This window comes from Phaenicophaeus curvirostris, chromosome 5, assembly GCF_032191515.1.
Source record: "Phaenicophaeus curvirostris isolate KB17595 chromosome 5, BPBGC_Pcur_1.0, whole genome shotgun sequence".
Classification (NCBI taxonomy): Eukaryota; Metazoa; Chordata; class Aves; order Cuculiformes; family Cuculidae; genus Phaenicophaeus; species Phaenicophaeus curvirostris.
In genome coordinates this window covers 53,827,995-53,851,561 of record NC_091396.1, presented here as the reverse complement: position 1 = coordinate 53,851,561, position 23,567 = coordinate 53,827,995, and the positions used below count along the sequence as shown (strand labels likewise).

At 39.1% G+C, this 23,567-nt stretch overlaps 1 long non-coding RNA gene across 1 annotated transcript in view; it reads right to left on the bottom strand.

The window, feature by feature from the left end:
- Positions 1 to 23,567, bottom strand: part of LOC138721549 (uncharacterized) — a 147,903-nt gene that overhangs the window by 42,227 nt on the left and 82,109 nt on the right. The window contains exon 2 of the long non-coding RNA XR_011337568.1: positions 4,478 to 4,598. This is a non-coding gene — a long non-coding RNA (uncharacterized lncRNA). The remainder of the gene's footprint in view (positions 1 to 4,477; positions 4,599 to 23,567) is intronic.

Here is a 23,567-nt window from a genome sequence, read left to right as displayed (position 1 = left end):
TATCAGGAATTTTAGACACCTGTAGGCTTAACACAATTACACAGAAACAAATTGTTTGATCTGCTCAGTTAGAAGTGCAAGAATGCTGAAACAAAAAAATAAAAAGGGATTGTTGCCACCTATATACACAAATCATCCTTTTCTGTCATGACAAATGTACAGTTTGGCTTGCTTTCTTGGTTTGTACATTGAAGTGGTATTCAAGTGCCTGCCCAAATAGGTCTCCGTATTCTGCAACAGGACACATCGCAGAAAACATAGGAAGAAGAGGCAGTTTGCTGCAGGGGTAGAGGAGTTAATGAATACAACCACAACACCTTTCTTATGCTTGCCAAATACCTTAATACAGCAATAGTTTTCAAGTAAGACTGGAAGGAAGGGAAACCTTTAATTAGCTGGAATTTACTTCAAAAAAATTGTCTCTGCTTGGTGTTCTTACTGAGAAAAGACTAACATCAGCATCATCTTGTGAATAATTGGGTTTGGTCCTGTTCCAAATTTTCAGCTATCTGGAGTACAGTTTAGGCTGCTGTTTATTTGACTTTCTTCCCAGAGGACCACTCTTCTGCAGAAGAATTAAGGCTATGCAATGCTTACACAAACATTTCTTGCACTTCTGATAGCAGAGAACAAGACCCATTCCGAGTAAGCACTAATGATAGACAACACTGCAAGTAGCTGCTGGGGGCTCACATGCCTGAGAGACATAATACTAAAGCCAAAGGCACTGTTGAAGGGAGCAGATAGACAGCATTTGCTATCACAGATCTCTACTGTGTTTCAATGATCTTGTCACTTAGGTAAAGTGGGACTTTGAGAGCAAAAGTCTAATTAAAAATAAGTAGGTGTTATGTAACCATGCTTGGAAGGCAAATTTTCTGCAATATTCCTTAGTGAATAGGAGCTGCCTTTCTTTAAAGCATTTATACAGCTCAGCTCTAGCAATTTAATAGTTGGGAGATGATAAGAAAATAAATTAGATTTTGGTACACAGTGGTCAAATTAATTTCAGAGGTATATGTAACACTTAGTACTTAAGATCCCTAACCATGTCTCAACCCATATCAACATTAAGGTCCTCATTTTTCAGGGAAGTTTGGATAGCACACATCACACAACTTTTTTTTACAAGACATCATCATGCTGCAGAAATTTCTTGTATGCAAATGTCACGTTTCAGGGAATGTCTTAGCTCCACTAAGTTATCCACTGTGGTTAGGACTGCACAGCTGAGGGTCCAGAAATGCATCTGGTCCAGGGAGAGGGTTTACCTCTCAGTCCCCTTTTTTTGATTAATTGCTTTGTCTCAGTTTCTTTCATATTTTCCTTCCTCATCTCATTTACTTTATTGATCCTGTCTTTCTGCTCTTTCTTTTTTTTTTTCCTGCTTACTTCTTGATTAGCACGAGGACAGAAACTCCCATGGGGAGCCCCATTTGGGCACTTCACCAGACCCGTCAAATGGAGGATACTATTGTCAGAAGCAATGGGAAAGATTGCTGGGAGGGTCCATCTTGGGTGTCACAGCTTTGGGGATAATCCGTCATGCTGCAGCCACTATGTGCTTCCAGCACTTCTCTAAACTATGCCCATGAAGGAACCATGTAAGCTGCAAAGATACCTAAGCTCACTCACTATGTTTGAGACTGGTTTACCAGTATTGCCTTCTTAAGGGGTGATACCAGAATTCACGTAGTCTCCAGCAAGGAGATGGCTGCAGTCAATAAACCCCTTGTGGGGAAAGATATCAACTGTTAAAAGCAGCCTGAAATTATTATCACTGGATGGATGAATTCTGCTAAGTTCTTTGAATGCTCACAAACCAGTTTCATCTACCACTAGTAAACAACTTTCAAATAAGATCTCATTGCATTCCTGGTATGCTCTGTACTTTCTTATTTCACTTCCAATGAATTTTGTGATGATTAACTCATACATTATGTGGTTCCACGTGCAATTCTCCCTTGTGATAATAACTCAAAATGCTATTTTCATACCAACTTCCTCTCTCTCACACCTGTTTTATTTTAGCTCCAGTGTAACTAGAAGACCTATACCCTCACTCATATGACTAGAAACATTGTCAAGAACATATTTCTGGCTCCTTTTGCCAACTGACCGCCAGCTCACACAGACTAGGGCAATGGCTAAGTGAAAGTATCCATCTAATACAGGTTTACTTCCAGTTGCTACAGAGCCCACTGCCCCACAAATTCTGCTGGATCTTCATCTGTAGAGCTCAGGCACTGCTCAAAACAGGAACAGTTCAAAAGTTGTTCATGAAAATACTCTAAAAAGATTGTGCAGTATTTTCTTGTTCTTGTATTTCTGATAGCCATCAATGAGTTTTATGTGAACTCTTCAAACGACTTGTTAGTCAGTAAGGCATACAGCAAGCACTCAGTTCAAACAATCAAGGAAAAAAGTCATATATTTAATTTTTTTTAAAAACAGCAGCGCATTTTAGGTTGATGAATTACTGAGTTTTACCAAGATCACTCAAAATAAGATGCAGCACTATTAAACCTTTATTCTGACTATCAACAGAGAACGAGAGCCTCTGGAAGTAACTGATCATGGAAGGAAGGGACATAACTTGATACATCATTAATTATTCTTAACCAGAATAGAGATGCAAACAGATCCATCTCATTTTATCATTTGAGTAGAAGAAATAGGGCTAAAGCTGTAAAGTCGCAGAATTCTCACAGTGATGAAAGAACGAATATAACATGCATGAAAAACCTACAAGGGGAAATGCTGTAAAATCTAGGAGAGAAGGAAGTGACAGGAAAAGACATCCCATCAATGGAGATTTGAGGCTTGTCTTGCATTTTAGTTGTCTTTGATCACATCAGTAGTATATTCTGTTCACCAACTCCATATCCCAAACCTATCTAGATAATGGTAAGAAAATTCAAAAGAGGAATATTCACCTGCCAGGAGCAGGCACAGATCAAGCATTTATTTTTCACAAAGCATTCTGTGCCCAAGTGTCCCTACAAAGCAAAACCTAGAATGAAAACAGCAAGGTCTGTGCAAATGGATGTATGAGGTGAATAACTTTTTTGAGCCTATTCAGCCAGGGTTGGCACTAGGAAATTCTATCATCCCATAACTAGAAATACAGACTAAAAGGATATATTAAGTCCATCTCCTTGTGAGAGCAGGTCTGTTCTCAAAATGCTCTGAGCAGCAGTTTCCAGCTGAGCTTTAAATGCATAAAACAATGGATTTTCCATTCCTTGCCCCGAACTACAGCCAAGTTTGGGGTTCAGTATTCAGTGGCTTTTGCTGCTCTCCACTTACAGATGCTATATATACAGTACAAACCTACAATTTATATTTGCTGGGCATATACCAGTGTGCTTAATCAGCACAAATATTTTCTTATTTGCATTTAGGGGCTATATGGATGCAGCCTCAGCAGCTGCCAGACTCTGACATGGAAAAGGCCTTAGTCTTTTACATCACAACCAGATCACCTATTCCTTTATCCTATTGCTACTACAAGCATAGCACCCCAAGGAAAATCTCCAGACTCTTCCTCCTCAAGGAAAGAGGAAGACTGAAGTTTCCTCAAGAGTCTTCCAACCTCAAGGTTGCTTATGGACATCTGTAGATATTCACCTATCCTTAGTCAATAAACTGAAAAACATTTCATTTTCTTTTGTACTTCCTCATCTAATAATGTTTCCTACTAAGTTGCCTCCAGTACACTGCACCGTTAATTAACTTTTATGCATTATTGGAGATGGATGCATCGCAGCAACGTCTTAAGTGATTTCTCTATAGCCTGTGTTTCAGCTTCCATTCATAAGACACTTCAACCTATATTAGTCAAATTGTTTCCCCTTCGTAATACTTCAGCATTTACATTATAACTCTTATTCCCTAAATATTTATAACTTATAAAAATTATTTATATATAATAAATATATGACTTATATAGTATAACTCTTATACTCCTAAAAAAACGTAGAGCAGCTGAGGAAGTAGAAGTCCTAATATTAATAGCTATCTTTGCCTGAAATACTCAACTCAGCCAGGAAAATATAATATTTTCTGAGTGTTTGTCAACACGGTGTTTTCTACATGTCATTTGGATTATTAAAGAGCTGAGCTATGCCATAAATACCAATATAATGAGACCCTAGTTGTTTAGCAATTTGGTTTTAAGCCCAAGTTTCACACATAAAAAACCTCTAAACCTTGTAGCCTGCACAATACCTATATAAGACAGTCATGTCACTTTGGCAAGAATTTCTGCAACAGACTGTGAATAGCGCACAGCTTTTCATGCACATTTTACAGACATATTTATAGCTCATATATACTTTCCGCTTTTATTATCTAATTATTTGAGAAACCATTTGCATTGTTAAACTGTTCACATGGCATCTGAATCTCTTATCTTTACAAAGAACATGGCTATAATATTATTTAGCTACTTAATACCAGAATATATCTGACTTACACAAATGCTGAATCATTTAGAGGTTTAAAGCAGAGGTTTCCCAAACTGGTCCGTCTATAGTCTCCTGTCAGTGCTCTGCAGCTGAAGGCTTATGACTGTCTGGTTACACATTGCTCCTTCCCTACAGACACTGGGGACAGAAGAGATTAATGAAGAACAGACATTGACCGAGAAAAAAAATTCAGTTTATCAACAGCAGTAACGTGGTTTTGCTAAAGACTGTAGCCCTACAGTTTCTTGTAATAACTTTTGCATTTGGTTATGATTCTGTCAGACAAATTGCTTATACTGAAGCTTTCTCTTTCAGGCTGTTTTCTCTTTTTCCAATCCATCCATTTCTGAGAAAAAGACTAGAGAAGATCTTATTCGTAAGATATTTTTAACAGGAAAAACAGTTCCCCATTTCAGAAACAGGTAAAAGGAGAAATGTCAGCCCACTTAGGAAGAAGCTTGCTGATAGCTAAAATGCAAAGAGTGAGTATATAAGGAATGGAAGCAAGAAGCAGTAATGAAACAAGAGTAGAACTGAACAGTTTGGAATAAAATCAGAAAAGTCAAGTGATCTGAAGCTCAAATTATGGAGGCTAACACAAGCAGGGATTTTACAACTTTCTAAGCCTGCAAACAAAAGCTCAGTGTAAACATGAGTGATGAACAGAAAAGAAGAAATAGTAGTCAACAGCACTGGAAGGGTTGAATGCCTTTTTAACTTTGCTTCCACAGGAAAAGCCTACTCCTAGACTTTTGCAGTCTGTAAAGTAGAGGGCCAACAAGCAGCACAGGAGCAATAGGCCAGGAAAGGATTATAGATTGGACTCACCCAAATCTAAGGGGCTGGTCTGGATGCTCATAGAGCTGACCAGCATGGCTGTGAGGCTACTGCCTATCACCTGTGAAAAACTGCAGCAACTAGAGGAGGTCCTCAGTCACTGAAAAAAAGGCTAGCATAATGTCCATTTTAGTGGGATGAAGGCTACAACAGATACCAAGTCGCAATTCAATACACAGGGACCTTAATAAACTGAAGATGAGAACTGCAGTAACCTCATGAAGTTCATCAAGGAAACATGCAAAGTTCTGCCCCTGGGGAGGAATAAACCCATGTCATAGTACAGTAGGGGAACCAACTAGGCAAGTAGCAGCCCTGCAGAAAGGGACCCAGGAATGACATATCACAATTAGTTGTAAAGAAGAATTTTATTCATACTTTCATGGCATATTCCATCCTCTCATTTCTGTATCTAAATCATTCTGCTTCCTTCATTCTCCAGCTGCACATGAGGAACACTTTCTACTAGGATTCAATTCTCCATGCCCTCATACCTCTCACCACACTTTTCACCACTTCCAGCTCTTCCCTCCTGCATCCCAGGCCCATGTTACAAACCTGAAAATAGAAAGGCAAGTACAGTCTTGGGTGCTGCTCAAAAGTCCTGGGTGCAAGCTAGAGAGTCACACAGGAACAAGTTTCTGTTCCTCATCTAATGTACCTCCTACCCTGCTGCCTTAGAGCAACCTTTTAGCTTCACAGCATATTTGAGATAAAAAGCCAATCTCTATTAAGAAACACCTCAGAATACTTCACAGTCCCAGAAGGTCAGAGCTCAAACACAAGCAGCAGTGTGGCACAAAGTTATTGTAGTGCAACTATTCATCAGTTATTACACATGTACGGACTATAACACCAAACATCTTCAAAATAATACAGAATAAGTTGGTCTTAAAGGTGATGTATTTCACCGTTAGAGGTGATTTACCTTGCTGAAGCTACTTTACCTTCCTTGTGCATTAAGAGTACTAAACCAACTGCTATAGTACAGCTGGTGCGTACAGCTTGGTAAACATGACAAAAATGAAAAGCACTTGGCAGGAGAGGTTTGGATTGCAAGTGCCTGAGGCCTGTCCAGCATTGTGGATGGCTATTGGTAGGTCTTCAGTGTCTGCTGTTGGGCAGACTGGAATCACATCAGCATGGGAAACAGTCCTCTAGCACATCCTGGCACTGGTAATACACAGATCATTTGGGCTTGAAGCTCTTTTGGGCAGAAAAGACACGTAACCTGGACCCAAAGACATCTCAGAGGCCAATCCAAACACAAAGCAATTAATCAGAGAGTGGTACTGACCTAGAGACCTAAGCAAAACAAACACATATTTTTTCACCCTACTTTGGCCTAAAAAAACATGATTAGTTTCAGGATGCCCCCAATTACAGTTTTTAAATTAATAAAATGTTCAGTACTTTTCTTTTGTCCTACTCCAATTAAGCATGCCATTATTTCCCTATAAACAGTCATAATTTCCATAAACTGTTGCTGAATTTGGCAAATGATCACATCTGCAGAAGTTTCGGCTAAAGTTTTTTATAATTTACTTCACAACTTTAGCAATGTCCCTTTATTTATCTGTCATTATGCCCTCATCCTATTTAATTTTTGCAGGTCTCAAAAACACATTTCAAATGACTTCTTTTTGTTTGGTTGGTTTTTTTTTAAGCCAGTGATGGCTAAAATCAAGTTCATGTATATATTCAATATTAAAATGTAAAAAAAATGCCGATAGCACAAAATGGAAATTCAGTTGCTCAAAAATCATGAGCAATAATGAACTTTTTCAGGTATAATGAAAATGTGTTCTAACTGTATTAGTTATCTAAGTATCACAGTTTGCACTGAAGGATATAAAAGATTCACGTCAGTAGAGACTTAAGCTCACAAAAGTAGAACGATACTCAATGGTTAGTGAACTGCATTGGAATATTCCTTAAAGCAATTTCCATTATTCTGCATTATGATGCACTTTATTTCACCCAACCCATGTGAAAACTACAAATTCTTAAACAGTTAGGGGTTTGTTGCTACCCTAAAATTCAAGTAAAACTTGTAGTTGTCCACATCTAGGCCTGTGCTTCATAGAGCAAATTGCTTTCAGAAAAGCAATAGATTTCCAGAAATGTGATTTTGGATACTGAAATATATCTCCAGTCTCTCAATAGTTTCTCCTGTCAAAGATGTAATGCCATAGGTGCATCCTTGGAATATTTTCAACTTGATTATGGAACTCCTGTAACCTGATTTATCCTATTCGTGCTAGGCTATAATCCAAAAGAACAAAAACAGGCTAACACTTGGAGAGATTGTGTGAGCATACCTTCCTAGCTGTACCTTCCTAGCCAGAACTCATAGTGTTATCTATGAAATCTCCTGCTAATCTAATGCTTGGGAAGGTACAAAAAGCTTGAAATACCCATTGGTCTTTTGTAATAGTTTACCACCAACTTCCTCCTTCCTCTAGCTACCTTGATGTGCACTAGACAAAAGCTTGTGTTCCATTGCCCTCTACCCATTTTTAGGCTGTTCAGGCTGTGCTGCTTCTTGCCACAGTCAGGCAGGTGAATCCTTGCATAATCAGAGGTTTCCACCAGGTTTGATGGATGACATCATTCCTTTCAGAGCAAACAATTCTGTCATCCATAGCCTGTGGATTTCCTTTCTATTGTCTATCAATATGCTTCTCACATTTATCACATTTTCACCTAAGCATTCTTGTCTGGCTAAACAGTACATCTGCTTCAGCCTCATTCTACCTTTAACCCTATTCCACATTGTTAGCACCTACCTGCAGGTGCAGTTCCCACTGTTACTCTAAACCTGTTTTCGCACATACAACTACTCCCTTCTAACACCTCAAAAAACCAACATGCCCCTATGCTACTTTATGATACCACAAGAATTTGTGCAGCACAACACCAAACCATGTCTGGGAACTAGACTTAAAGCTTAGCAAGCAAAAAAGCACTGATACTGTTTCTTCAACAGCGTTGCATTACACTATCTTCATACATTACTATGGGATCAGTATTAAGAACTCTGGCTTCAGAAAGTCTGAGCAGCCCTGATCTATAAACAATTACTATTCTAAATATCCCTTAACATATTGATCTTGTTAGAGATCATAGTGTCTGAAGCAGGAAAGCTTAATCCTTCCCAGCTTCAGTTTATCTTTCTATAGTCTGATTTTTGACTCCCAGGACATGTCTGGGAACCACCACATCTTGATAGCTCAGAGCTATCTACAAAGAGGAAGGTGACATATCTAAAACCTGGGATCACTGGTTCAGCTTGACTTGAAACACCTCAGGATCTTCTGCCATGAGTTCTCAAACTAGTCAACAAGTTTTATTTTTCCATGTATCCCTTATGTTTGTTAGTTTTCTACAAGATGCAGTTTTTAAACACTATTGAGACAGGCAGGCATGACAGGTCATTTTATTTTTGGAGATTGCTGTGGATGGACAGAAGAGAGACCTATAGTACGGTCTTACTAGGAACTTCATTTCTGTTCTTCAACATTTTAGTCTCCTAGTTTAAATAGATAGGCCACTCCTTAAATATTTTGTTCAGTTCTGGGCCCCTCACCACAAGTAGGATGTTGAGGCTCTGGAGTGAGTCCAGAGAAAAGCAACAAAGCTGGTGAAAGGACTGGAGAACAAGTCTTTCGAGGAGTGGCTGAGGGAACTGGAGTTGTTTAGCCCAGAGAAGAGAAGACTGAGAGGAGACCTGATTGCTCTCTACAACTACCTGAAAGGAGGTTGTGGAGAGGAGGGTGCTGGTGTCTTCACCCAAGTGACAGGGGACAGGACGAGAGGGAATGGCCTCAAGCTCTGCCAGGGGAAGTTCAGGCTGGATGTCAGAAAAAAATTTTTCACAGAAAGGGTCATTGGGCACTGGAACAGGCTGCCCAGGGAGATGGTTGAGTCACCTTCTCTGGAGGTGTTTGAAAGATGGGTGGATGAGGTGCTAAGGGGCATAGTTTAGTGGTTGATAGGAATAATTGGACTCGATGATCCTGTGGGTCTTTTCCAACCTAGTAATTCTGGGATTCTGGGATTCTGTAATTCAAACTTGGACTGCCAGTTGTCTTACAGAAAAAACATGATCATCATCACTTTAAATCTTCTGCTTATGGGTAGTGATCTATGCCAGGCCTTACACTTCAGAAGATTTGCATATTGAAAAGTTTATTAACAGATATAGTTCATTTCCATATGTCTTCTAAAGGTTACTGCAACAACATTCCCTGAATACACTTTAACAATTTAACGGCAGCCTGGCAGTGGTATCATGCCAAATAAATTTAAGTGACATACAGATTGCAGCGGCAGAATGCAAAGTATAATGAAGCAATGTACTTCTTATGGAGATGTGACATGAAAAACATTGACCCGTGGTCCTAAGTAATTTTCATAAGACAAAAGCTTTCTTGGTAATAAAAACAAATCAGTCAATGTTCTGAAAGACTAATATAATAAACCATCAGGGAAGCTATTCATGTGTGTTAACTCCATTTAGCGAAACAGGAATCATTATTATTCCACCTTTATACTTAAAGTTTGGTGATAACATTAGCTGCACTATGACAAAGTAGCCTTCTTGATTAATGGGAGATACCTCCAGAAATGGCAGTGGGACTCAACTTAGAAACATGTGCTACCTTGCTGGTCATATTGAACAAAGCCAGCATGACATTAGGAACATAAGGCTGGACTTAAATGACAGGACAGAATATTAATTGCAGAGAAGCTGAAGATAGTGCAGTGGCCCCACATGAAATATTGCCAACTTGGAGATTGTGTATATTGACAAGCAACTAGAACATGAAGCAGATGAAAGAGGGGTCAGGAGTGTAAATATTCTTCATGAGAAGGGAAAGAAAAGGACAAGGATAAAAAGTCATGTCATTGCATGAATTCAAAAAATTATTCTCAACAAACTGATACTTTACTGCTTTGCAAAAGAAACAAAGTTGTGTCTTTTAATTTCTTTTGTGAGGTAAAGAAGTTGTATTGTTACAGGTGCCAAGACTGGGAGAAATTAAACTATTTACAAGAACTTTGTGGTATGAGTATAAAAGGATCACAGGTTATAAGTACAAATAGTGTTTTTTTAAGTATCAGCTCATCCTTACACATTTACTCAGCAGCTGTCATTTCCTAAGGAGCTGAAATGTCATAATGATTCTTTTCTTTATCAGCCCCACTCTCATTTGCAAGTATCTTTGCCATTCTGTTTTCAAAATGAGGCAGTATTTGGAAATATCAAGGTACCAGAGGAGATGTCATTGAAGAATTTCTGATCTGAACTGGAAACAACCTTCTAGAAGTTTTTCAAGAGGCTTAGCAGACCTCATTTGTAACCATTTCCTTCCTTACCCTGCAGTGATTTTGGGCAACTTTACACCCATAACAAACCAGTTCTGTCCTAATCTATGTCAAAAGCAACTCCACTAAACTGGGTCAGGGTTTTGTCAATTTTACAAGGTCCAGCCAAATAAGCACAAAAGCCAAACAAAGGCGGTCATTTGGGAAGTTGTGGAACATGCCACAGAAAGTTGTGAACCATTTGCTTGAGAAGGGGATAAATGGACATGAAGAGCAGAAGAGAAGGGTAGAGAAAAGGAGGTAAATGAAAGGAGCAGATGCTGAAAAAGGCATCAGAGAGAAAGATATGCAATGTGTCTGCATGATAAGCAAAACATAAGGTAGTCAGACTGTGACTCAAAGGGCTGCATAAAATGAGTGTTTGAAAGTTCTGCACAAATTTAGAAGAGTTGCTTCTGCTGATGCAACATGAAGAGATAATTATGATGGACATAATACTGAGAGATCCCACTTGAATTCAAGTCTACCAGGCACTGCAAGAGGAAATTGTTAGACAATTTCATGCCCTATCAGCTTAAGACATGAGATTGTAGGGATAGACAATGAAACAGAACTAATAAAAAAAAAATTAGTCAATGCCCTGTTATTAGTTCTGTGTGTAAAAGTAGATTATGAATCAGTCTACCAAGAACAGCAGCAGGTGTGACATCAATATATATCATGGTAAGAAAACCAAGGACTTCACCCCCATAGAAGACAAAGCACACAAGTGCCCTGGACTGTGGGAAAAAAAATTGTCTCAGCAAAGTTCAAAAATATTACTGTTCATCTTTAACTGACAGTAATATTTCATTGTGAGCCTTCCTGAAAACCTTAATGGCTTTCAAGGGGAAATTTTAAATACTCTAGTATTTATTTTCATATCACCAGTCTTAAAAAATGAAATTTCCGGTGCAAAACTAGATTTATGTAGTCTAGATAACAACTGCAGTTTCAATTCCCCCACAGGAATGAATGTCAAAGAGCACTCTATGATTGCAAAAGAAGTTTGTTTTAAGAATTTGCTGCTCATGCTAGTTATTATAAGACTCTACGTACTTATATCAGTTACTACCATTTGGATAGTTCTAAGTGATTCTGTGCTTGTTTATAGTCATTAACCTTGCATGATGCATACATGTTATTCACAAGCTTGTGCTCAATTAACTTTCAAAGGGACTTTCCAAAGGAACTCTCAGGATTTACAATAATAACAAATCAGCCTTATTTTTAAATTTCAATTTGTACAGTTGACATACAAAACAAAATAATTTCATTTTGTCTAACCTTTGTAAGAGTCTAGTAGAACATCTCCTTCTATTACAGACTCAAACACAAATACCACAGTGAGATGGCAGAGAACAGCACAGGAACGTCCATTGTTCCTCAGTCACCATCCTGTGCTGCATGCTTCATATAGGTTCAGCACAGAAGCTCTGATTAAGAAAGAGGGAATGCAATGATATTATTGTATTTCTTAGAGGCTGATTGGTTGGGCTGCTCAAAATTGTGGTAGCCTTTATAAACTTCAGGTGGATCTGGTTCTTGTGGTTTCTCTTGCTAAGGAAACAAGGTGGTATGACTCCTTCCCAAAGGTCAGCCCTGCACCCTGCTACTCCTGCAGAAGCAGAAATAGAAAACCTGGTTCCCCAGGGCTTGTTCTCTCACTGTGCGACATCTTCTCACATATCCTCTTGGCTTATCCCTTTCTTTCCCATGGCAGGAGCGACCTCAAGCTCTGTCTTTGGGGCAGCAAAATTCAGTTTAACTTACATTGCTGGGAAGCCTTGAATCAGCTTTATTTAGAAAGATTACACTACCTTTCTCCAAAGGGAGCAAAGAAAGGGTGTGTTCAGACACAGTCTTTCTCTACTCTCTGAAATGAAAAAAAAATATATAAACATTAAGTACATCTACTTCAGTGCTGTCATAATAACTTAGACAAATATTATAGACAAACCGAATGTAGATTCACAGCGAATTACTCTGCTCTGGAAGGATTTTTTCTCTCTTGATACTAGCTGAACTTGTCTTGAATGGAAAGAAAGGCAAAAAGATCTTATAAAGTCAGAAAATCAGAAATAAACATAGCAAGACAAAGCAGATTAATGCTTGTCTTGCCCTTCTTTTATTTAGCTTTAACTTCTGCGCAAAGACCTCAGAAAATTCAGCCAAGGGTGGTATAGCAGTTGATTACATTAAGCATGTATAAGGATTGTAATGTGTTGAAGGGTCTCAATTCTGTAGTCTCCTTAGATGATTTGCAGATAGAGAGAGGAGTAGTAGGACAGCCTTCTTCCAGGCATTAGCTAATCTTAGAAGGTGAATAATACGACCATGGTCACGGTCACTATGCAGAGGTGACTTTTATTGCTTCTCTAAAAACACTCCTCGAAAAACAGTCCTCTTTATCATAACATAACTTTTGTTGAGAATACACAAGTTAGTCAAACCTATCCACAGATAGGGTAAGCCCTCTGGAAGTCTAACATGAAAGAAGTGGCCACTGTCATAATTAACAGATGTACCTAATGTACATTCCAAGAGCAGGAAAGCTTTGATTCCTGCATCAATATTCTCCATGCCCAGGACAAAGCAACAGTCTCCTTGTGCCCCAGACAGGAGGCATATGACTCCATCAGCCCAGTCTATTTTATGTCCATATCCAAACGATACCATTTTACTTTACTCTGCTTCAAACACTATAAAACTTAAAAAAAAATAAATTTGAAAACTGATCTTAGGTATTGCACTGAATGCCTGACTGACCCCATTTCCAGAGGTGTCTGTGACATTGGGATGTTTTGACTCGGCCATATTATAGAGGGGATGACTGTTTACAGGATGTTATGTATATAAGCAGTTTTGCTCTTTTAGTCTTAGCTCTGTGAACAGGGCTAGCCCTAAGGCAAAGCCTAAGGCAGCAAGTGAAATACATTTTTTAAAGAGTGTTTGCTAATTGAGCCCTAAACTGCTTCCCTGTTCCTTGCCAGTTTTAGCCTAACATAAGAACAAATCAACATTAAGGCACTCTGCCATATGCTGGGCAATTCAGACTACTCTGAGTCTTCTCTCACTTCCTTGGCAGCTGAAGTCTCTCAGCACTATCCAAATTTTGCTCAGCATCTAACAGGATTCAGCCCTAAATGGGCTGCAATCTGTGTATGAATATTTTAATTACATGCTGCTATGGAGAACGAAAACAACCAGCAGAGCAAAAAAAGCTGAACGAAGACTTTGCAAACTGTGTGAAAGTAATAGTTTTATAATTTCAGCCTGTTTATTATGCTTTGGACATCTCTTTCTAAAAGGTTGTGATTGAGGGCACTGTCTGCTAGTTGTCTTCTTTGCAAAAGAAACGTGGCAGGGTTCTTGCCAGAACTTTTCTGCCCTCCTGTACTTGGTGCAGAAAATGGTTAGAAAATGAAGAGGTTTCTTAGACAACAAGACTGAAATTCATCCTTTTCCTGAAGGACATTGAACTCATGGAGGATGATCAGTAGTTTTCATGACAGAAAAATGCTCCATCTGGCAGCAAGAGCAGGAGCAGGGCAGAGAAGCAGTTGAGTACCAGCCATGGTCCACTCTTAGACCTGCATCAAATGTAGTGGAGTGACATGAGGTGCCCAACTCTTGCTTTCTTTCCATGGTGACACTGCACACAGGGGAAAAAAAAGGCTCTGCCGGGGATGGAGCCAGCTCCCAAAAGCAGAAACTCACCAGGTATTTTTGGCATTTCTCTTTTCCTCTAGGACACCATAATCCACTATCTATATCACCAGACAGCTTTCAGATTTTCTTTTAATCACTAAGGCAATGGCTTTTGGCAACTTTGTCACTTCTATTGTCTTCTTGTCCATTGGTGTCCATGCTGCTATAGTGTTCTGCTGATTGACATCTTACACATTAAAAAAAGAATTTAAACCATGCCATTTTATGACAAGTAGGGCTTTAAATATAGTCCCAAGATTTCTAGGTGCCCTGGCAGTTTCTAATGTAGTTTGAGGGCAGGTTTTTCCTAGTTGCATACCCCTGTGTCTGTAGTTCTTCAGCATTTTAGAGTTATTATTTCAGCAGTTTCATATCAGCAGTGCCTGATTGTGACCTGAGAACAGCTGTCTCTTCTGAGGACAGGAGCCCAGAATGAGGTCTCCAAACAATGCCAACTACCACTTCTGCCTGTTATTTCAATGACAGTATTACCAGGGTTCCAGCATTCTCTAGCTATTCATTTATTATAATGGGTAGAGCATAAATATTTAATAGGTAGATTCAGTGCCAGGCTGCCTTCTGCTCATGTCCATGACAGTAAAGGTGAATATTTCTTCCAGTAAGCATCCAGTACATGAGAAGGCTTAGTAACTTCTCATGCTTCTGCACTGCTAGAGTTTGGCCTCTGCCATTGAGTTGGACTTGAAAATTATTACAAGTGGGTGAATTCTAAAGTCCAATATCAGCTGTTGGTGCCAGCATAGAAAGACAGTGTTGAGGGCCCACTTGATAACATCACAACACATCAGACAGGGGTGCAGCCTAGAAAGGAGGCAAAGGGATGTGAACAACCAGAAAATAAAAGAAGAAGAGCTAGGAACAAAATAGTATGGAGGAGCTCTGTGGAACAGGCACAGTCTAAGGCATAAAAGCAAGAGCTAGGTAGTCATGGGGTGTCCACATGGAAATTCGAACAGCAATAAGATACAAGCTGATGGTGTGGTTGTTACAATGAACATGAAAACGGAGTGAGGTGACGCTGTCAGAGGGTGTCTATACTGTGGGTAAATGGCCTCTAAGAAAGAGCTTGATTGAACAGTTGTACAAATCCCTTGACTGAAAAGAGAATTGTTCAGAAACCCAAGAGGAAATAGTATAAGAGACATTTTCAGTATTTTCTCCTTGAGTCTCACTCTGCAGAAAAGATTTTTAAGCATCTTTCATCTCTTTACCAGCCTACCCAGCAGTCAGGCAAAGCTGGGAAATAAGATTGTTTGAAACAGTAAAACATCAAGTTGATTTAGGAGGAAAAGAGAACTGCTTGGCTAGTTTTCCTTGCCTTTATTTTTAACTCAGCAATGAAAGAGAAGGAAATTTTCTTGGTAACAAAAATAAAAGCATTCACGTCTTTCAGAGCCATTACCATCTCATGAAAAGGGCTAAACCAGAATGTAGGTAAAAGCTGCAAGGTCCCTCCAAAAAGAAGGAATCTGACACTGGCATGACATTCCCAGTTTAACATGGACCTCTTGCTTCCCTGCTACTGAAAGGTTCATCGGGTTCCAGAAGCAGTTAAAGCTTGGGGGAATTAAATGAAATATTATTTTTCCTCTCTAGATGTTCTGCTTTAAACCATCCACAATCACATATTTTTCTCTTACACGGAAATGTACTTTGCTTTAAGAAAAGTTGTAGGTTGCAAAACAAAGCAAGATCAAAGTTCAGTATCATCCTGCAGATCTGGCTTGCTTTTCATCAAAATACTGCTCTACTTCCTAAAAGCGCTGATGAACCTGATGAGAGGCAAAGGTTAAGGCAGGGACCAGGTGAACCTCAAACACTTAATAAATTCTTGTTCTGGCACTGAATAAGCTCCGAAGGAATTTGATTGAATTGTGTTGTAACTTTGATGCTTGTTCGTGTCCCTGATTCAAAGTAAATTTCAGAATATGTGAAGTCACAGACTTCCATGGTCCAATAGTTTTACTAGTCTTCATTGCATGCTCGCTGTCTCTATACAGAGACTTAACAAGATCTAAAGAACTTCCAAACCTAACATAAATGTGATCAGCTATAGGAAGAGAAGAAAGACCTGAATTCTAGGCTGTCTAACACAGTGGGCTATCTATGAACTTGGACTGTGTCCTCATAGTCTTGGTAAACCTATGCCTGATAATCTTCACTGTTATGAAGAATCACTTAATCACCAATTCAGCTCTTCCTGTCTTTGGATAATACATTTTCCTTGGCAAGATCTTGAATGTCACAACAATGTTTACATAAGTCCTCTGTACTGTTAAGGAAAAAAACATATTAATACACTTAAACAGGCAGGGTTTTGAAATTCTAAAAAATAGCAATAGATGGTCCTGAGATGAATGGGCAGCTGAATTAATTCTAAGGACTACCTTTTCAGGATGTCAGAGTTAAGCCCCTTGAGCAAATTAGATACTTTGTCCTCACTCTATGGTCATCAGTTAAGCCCTCATATTCATCAGCACTAGTAATCAAAAATCATTTATCACAGTCACAGAACAGCAGACTGAACCTCTTGATTTAGAAATGTTTGCAGTCCTTGCCAAAACAGGCCCCTCCCTCCTGATTTAGCATCAAGTTGCAAAATAAACAGTTAGGGGAAAATTACATTTCCCAGCTTGGGCACTGCAAACAAAACCCAAACAAATGAGTGTTTATTAGAATAAGCTTGGCAAATACTGACTTCTCACCAATGGGCTATCCATGCATTAACTGTAGATTGTTATACATTAGATCTCCTTAATAATGCACAACGTTACATAGTGATTGTTGACAGGTTCCCTAATGGCAATAGGCAATGACATAAGTGTTCATCAGAAAGAACCTGAAAATTAAAATTGTGACATACATATTAATTTTCCAAAGAGTCCAACTGATAACAGCACATGCTGGGTTTTGGTTCACATTCTGTTCATTAGAACTACATTGTAAAGACTGGATTGGGCACACAAGCTTTTTTGGTTTTGTTTGAGGCTTTTTTGGCAGAACTATCTGAATAAAGAACAGTTTCAATCCTGAAAATTGACCAAGGCCTTAAGAAAAACAAGCTATAACTATGTAATAATAAGTATTCAGGACTGAAATCTATTAGCTTGTTGATGATACAGTCAGCATCCTCCAGTATTTGAAGTAAAGCTTGATTAGATATCCTTTTTGCCACAACTTTTCAGTAACTAGTTTATTTCTTTTCATCTGGTATTTATTTTATGTTATGTGTTTTCAAGACATCCAGCATCTTGCAACGTGTCATTGTATTTGACTATTTAGAATGCTGAAAACAAAAACTGTGAGTTAAAATATGTTTTAGAGCCAAGTTAACTGGTAATTACACTTGTAACAGGTCACACCTCACTGATCAATGTCACAGCCAATGAACCATGAGTTCACTAGGTCCACAAGGAACAAGTCCTTAAACCCAGAACATTCTGAATGCAGATTGAATGCAGATGCAGAGAAGAAGAAAAGATGGAGAACACTATGTGAATACCAATTTCTCCATGATTACACAATGCTCAAGATTTTCAAGAGGAAAATTGTTACAAACACAGACAACATGACAATGAATTTCAGAAAAGGAGAATAACTAAAATAGACAAAAAGCTTCCCAGAGAAGCTGCTCTAACTCAAAGTGAGTTACAATGATCTCTGCTCTTTGTTGAGGCCTTTTAGAAAAGCAAAACAACAGAAGACATGCAAGATTCCAGATCATCCTTGTAAAAAGGCCAGTAACAGAACACAACCAATTTTCTGATTAGAACAACAAGACAACTGATTACAACTACGTGTAATTCCTGTAAATCTGAAAGGAGAGTTCTGCAACAGAGAGGCTGCAGGAGATAGGGATGTGTCCATTTCTCGCCCTGTATTAACTCCTCCTCTGACTTTCTATTTTGCGAGACCTTGAACTCTAAAAGACGGATTTATCTTATACAGTCAGCAGTGATATGTACCCCTCTCTCTAGAACTGTATCTTGAGCTCATTGCCTTAAGCTCCCTAGAGGAGAAAAATAAATATTTTTAGGCAGGATTCAGCCAACTCATTCTGCACATCTGCTTTACAGTACAATAAGACTTCACTCAAGAGAGTCCTGTTCCTCTACATCGACTATAAAGAAAATCTCAGTGATTAATTCAGAAGTTGAAGTTTACACTAGTGATCTCTAAGATTAGATATGCAAAAGATTACCCCTGGGGTCATTAGAAAAAAACATGTAAAATTTCCTGGCATAGAAAAAAAGAGGAAGCTTTGCCAGAGGAGACTGCAGAAGTGTCAGGGAAAGAACTACATAGGTTTCTGTTTGATACCTGGTTCACATGGTGCAATTTATCTGTTTGACCTGAAGAACTCAGATCCACTTCTTGCAAATATCAGGAATTTGGTGCCTAAGACATAAGTCTGAAATAGAAGGTTTTGGAAAGCTCAGAAGGGCAAATCTGAGTCTCCCATTTTCCAGGTAAATGCCATAACCTCTAGGTAAGTAATCCCTTAAATTGCTGGCGGCAGGGACATTGCTGTTGGTCATGTAAATGGCAAAGCCAATACTGATTAGGTTTTGGACACCATTGTTAGTCATGTAAATGGAAAAGCCAATACTGCTTGGGGGTTTTTCTTGAAAGAACAAAAGCAAGGTCCTGTCCCATGAAGCCTATGAGAATGGAGCTCCCATCAGTGCTAGAAATTAGGATGGATTTCAGAATGTTCCTGCACTTACTACTGGCAGCTCCCGTTTCTGTATTTTATTTTGGATTACCATATCTCTCCAGGAAAACCACTCTGAATCTTGCTCTGCAAGACATTTACCTCATTAGCTGTGTTCTGTGAGACCCAAGTCCTTTAGTGGATGTAGCCCAAACCCCATCTGTGGCTTGAATTGTCCCTCACTGACATTTTAGCAATAAGATATATACAGCCCCTTGAAAATTGTCTTTATACCACATTATGAAGCCAGAAATTTCTGTCTGGAGGTAAACAAATAATATAACACAATCAAATTTTTGTTCCCATCCTCCTTACTCCTTCACTGTATACTTAAGTATTCCCTTGAGCATATTACCAAATACAAAATAAAATCATAACCGGTGATAATGATGATTGATGAGAGAAAAGTGTCCTGGCACATATCTAATAGAAAAAAATCACTCAACAGGAAAAGTGTGGTACCATTTAGTAATAATATGTCTCAAGCTCAGGGTTTTTTTTCAAATTTCAATACCCAGAAGTCATCCATTCCATTTCTTTCCAGTTAACAAAATTTTTCTTCCTTTTGTCCACAATTATTGACAAGACTATTATCTAAATGAGTATTAGCTCTTTCTTAATTAGCAAGCAATTCAGCTGTGAATCGCACACAAAACCTTGTCTATTTTAATAAATGATTACATTGCTTTACCAGTGCTGAGTAATTAATTACTCAGGAACAGTGTTTGGTTTCTCATGTGGTATTTTTCTTGCATTTGCATTGTGTACTAACTCATGCCACTGTCACATAGACTAAAAGTTTTATTTCCAGTCTAGGTTTCTTATGAAATATCAAAAACTGAAGTCAATTTATGGCTTGGAATAGGAATTCTTCTGTGTCCCCCATTTTCCATCCTCTCTAAGAGCAGTCAGCTGACTTCTATCTGCTTCAGTGGAGTCCAGTTACCTGTACATATACCTAGAAACCTGTACATCTCAAAATAATATTTGAAGACCATTACATTCAGGTCATTCCACTCTGCTTTCCTATGGCTATTTAGTATGAATAAACAAGGCCTGGGACCTCAGACCTGGTTCTTCTTTACAGCCATTCACAGCAGTGAATATAAAGCAGGCCTAACACCTCACAGAAGCTGTCCAGGACATGTTTGTCAACTTCAACAGGGCTGCACTATACCAGCTCCAAACCTTGCTTATGGTATTTTACATTCACTTTGCCATGGCATGCATGATTACACAAGCTGCAGGGCACGGAAGTGAATAATTCAAGCCTCTTCCCTCCTTCACCCACATCTTTGATTTGTATGTAAAACACCTACTCCACTCCCAGAGATACACAGATACGCAACATAAGCAAACTAATGAGGTACAGCCTCAAGGCATGTCAACTCTATGTGCCTCAAAAGCACCTGCCTTTGGAAACATGGGATTGCTGTTCAAACGTTGTTCCTGCTTTTGTTAATTAATAATAAAAACAGATGAAAATATAACATTGTCCACCCCACTCTTTATAAGGTAAAACAGCTCCGTACAACATGACAGCAGGTAGCCTAGTTAGGCAGTCTGCACAGTCTGTCCTGGGTACTAAGACTTGTAGGAATGGCTTTTTAACACACGTATCAGGAAAGGTTTTTCTGATCAACGAACACCGTACATAGGCTGTCAAAGCACATTACAGTCCCATTTCATGCAGGGTTGTTTTGACTTGCCAGCTCAAGTAGAAGAACACAAGAAAATTATACGAGTATTTTGCATTTCAGTATTGAATGCATTCTGATTTTAATTAGTAGGAACAAGCATTGGTTTGCAACAAGATCTGATAAGCCTCTTGCAACACAAAGGATATCAATGGTTCTCGTGTTAAAACTGGAACATTGCAACTGGTTCTGATTCTTCCCTGGACCCTTCAGATATCTTAGCTGTGAGTTTCCCTTTTGTCACTGTGTCTGCTCTTTCTCCTCTGTCCTCTTTCACATGGCTCCCTCAAACTGGGAGTTCACTCTCTGCCTTCTGATCATTCAGTTGAGCTTGAAGTTGTTCTGAATCCCGCATTCTCAGTCTAGGGAAAATCACCCAAAGTTGTGCACTTCTTCAAGAGACTCATGTGCACTCAAGTGCTTAGCTCCATCCCTAACTCCAGGCATTAAAGAGTTTTACCTAAGGTGAAAGTTTTAATGTGGGACATATGCACGCAGGTGCAAGCATCATCCCACCAGTTAGAGCTGTCTGTCCTGTAACGGCAACAGCTTTACTTTTAGCAATGCCACACAGAAAATCAGTTACAAATCTTCAAACAGAGTCTTTCCACTAGGCATTTAAAGGTGCTTCATAAACCACTGCCTATCTATAGATGTAAAGACATGCCTGTGAAAGTTGGTAATTTTCAGATAATAACTGCATTAGTTAAGAAGATTAGCAAGCCCATATCAGAGCTGGAAATAGAGTGCATATATTCAACTCCTAACATTGTTTTTTGCTACTTAACAGGCTTGTCTTCTTACCCATGGAAGCTGCATGGAACAGCAGCAGGGTGCAACTTCAGTGCTCAGACTCAGTTTTGCTTTAACCTGTGTTCCCTTGTACTCATCAGTAAATTGCTAAGAAATCTAGCTCAGAAAAAAGAGAGGGCTAGATGCTCAGCAGGTGTAACATACCTGAACTCCATTACAGTCAATAGCTACCTTGGTATTCAGCATAAATAAAAAGATTGTTATTCCATTTTTCTATCAGGCACATAAATATCGTTTCAATCCTTTGCAGAATGCTTTCTTTTATTAGGATGAGTATGACTTGCTGTAGGTGAAGTCTCCTTCACTAAACATCGATTTGCTACTTAACACAAGCATTCTTATCTGACCAATAGAAGGCTGATCAAATGTTCCTTTTACTTAGTCACCCTGTTTTAATTCATACCTGTGGATTGCTGATAAACTGGGTAACCTTAGAAATTTTACATGGAAGTCTCCAATAAAGTGCTGCCATTGGCATGCAGGCACATGAATGCCTCAACCTCACAGCTGCCACTCAAATGCAACCCTTGCTGAAATAATTATAGCTGCAATTTTTCATCAAAATGTAAATCACATGAAAAAAGACTGCTGTGATGAATGAGATAAGACAAACAGGGAAGTCTATAATAAGGCCAGGCTAAGGACCTCTGACTCTGATTTGTAAGTGTTACCAGTAACTAAAGAACAGTACAGAGGTTCGTTAGTCCTATTGTTGAGGTAGACCACCAGAGACCAGGAGGTTAGCTCTCACCCAAAGCTGGAGAGGCACTGTGGGTTTAGATTAGGATCTTCAGCTCCTGGTCCTGCGTTTAAATAAACATTTCTTAGTTTGGTCACAAGTCCTGAAGCCTCTCTCCATTACTGAAGCAGTCACATTGCTTCCTCCCTAGATGCTGTTTTGAACTCCTGGTTTTGGTTGCTATTGTGAAGATGGCCGAGAGAGGGCACCCGGCCCTTTCCTACTTAGATCCCCCTGTGCCAGCTTCTTTTTTTGGGCAGAGCCTAGCGTTTGCAGGAGAAAATTGTCCCCACTGTCCCCTGCCCAAAAGCTGTGGAGACAGCAATTTCTGGTCTGGCCGCACAGGTGTCCCTCACCAACTGGGTCCCATGAAGAATCGCCATGCACAGATGAATGGGCACCCAATTTATTTTTCCATAAATACCTGGGGGTTTGGTTTTCTATTTTTCTGTAAAAGAGAGATGATTCAGAAATAGCCTTAATGGTTTTCATGCCTCAGGTGTTCTAGGCAACAGGCATGTGTGCTGGTGCTGAGGCTGACAGGACAGGTTTATTTGCTTGCCCTTCTTGATATAGTAAGTGGCATTTCATAAACTGTTGTCAAACCACTGCAACCTAATAACATGGATCACTACGAGACCATTACAGCCCCTGAACATTACTGGAACTATATGAGTGAATAATAGCAGTGCCATCTTTGTCAGGAAAATACGTATCCCTCAGGGTATTCAGGGACAAGCTGTGATTTCTAAAATTTGGTCAGGAAAGGTGTTCAAAATCACAATACCATTGGCCAAAAAGCCTTGCCTGTGGATTTTAAAGATTTGTGACAGTGATAAATAAAATCATTTGCTAAACCAGCCCTTTTCAATATCATTTAGGAATACTCCATTCAAAACTGCATATCATAACAATATGGAGGAATATTGTTGTAGACACATGTTGACTTTGATGCATACATACATAATAAAATACCAATATTGCCGGTCTAGGGATAAGATGAAAAAAATCAACATTAATAACATCCATGTAATGGCACTTTAAAAATACAGTTTCTTAACACAATGCATCTGCCAAAGTGTTCAACTGATTTTACATCATGTCAGGGAATATCTGGCAATGCTTTCAGCTGCACAAGAAAGCTAGTAATCAATGAGAAGAAATGCAATTCACCATGCTTGATAGGTGAGCTAGTG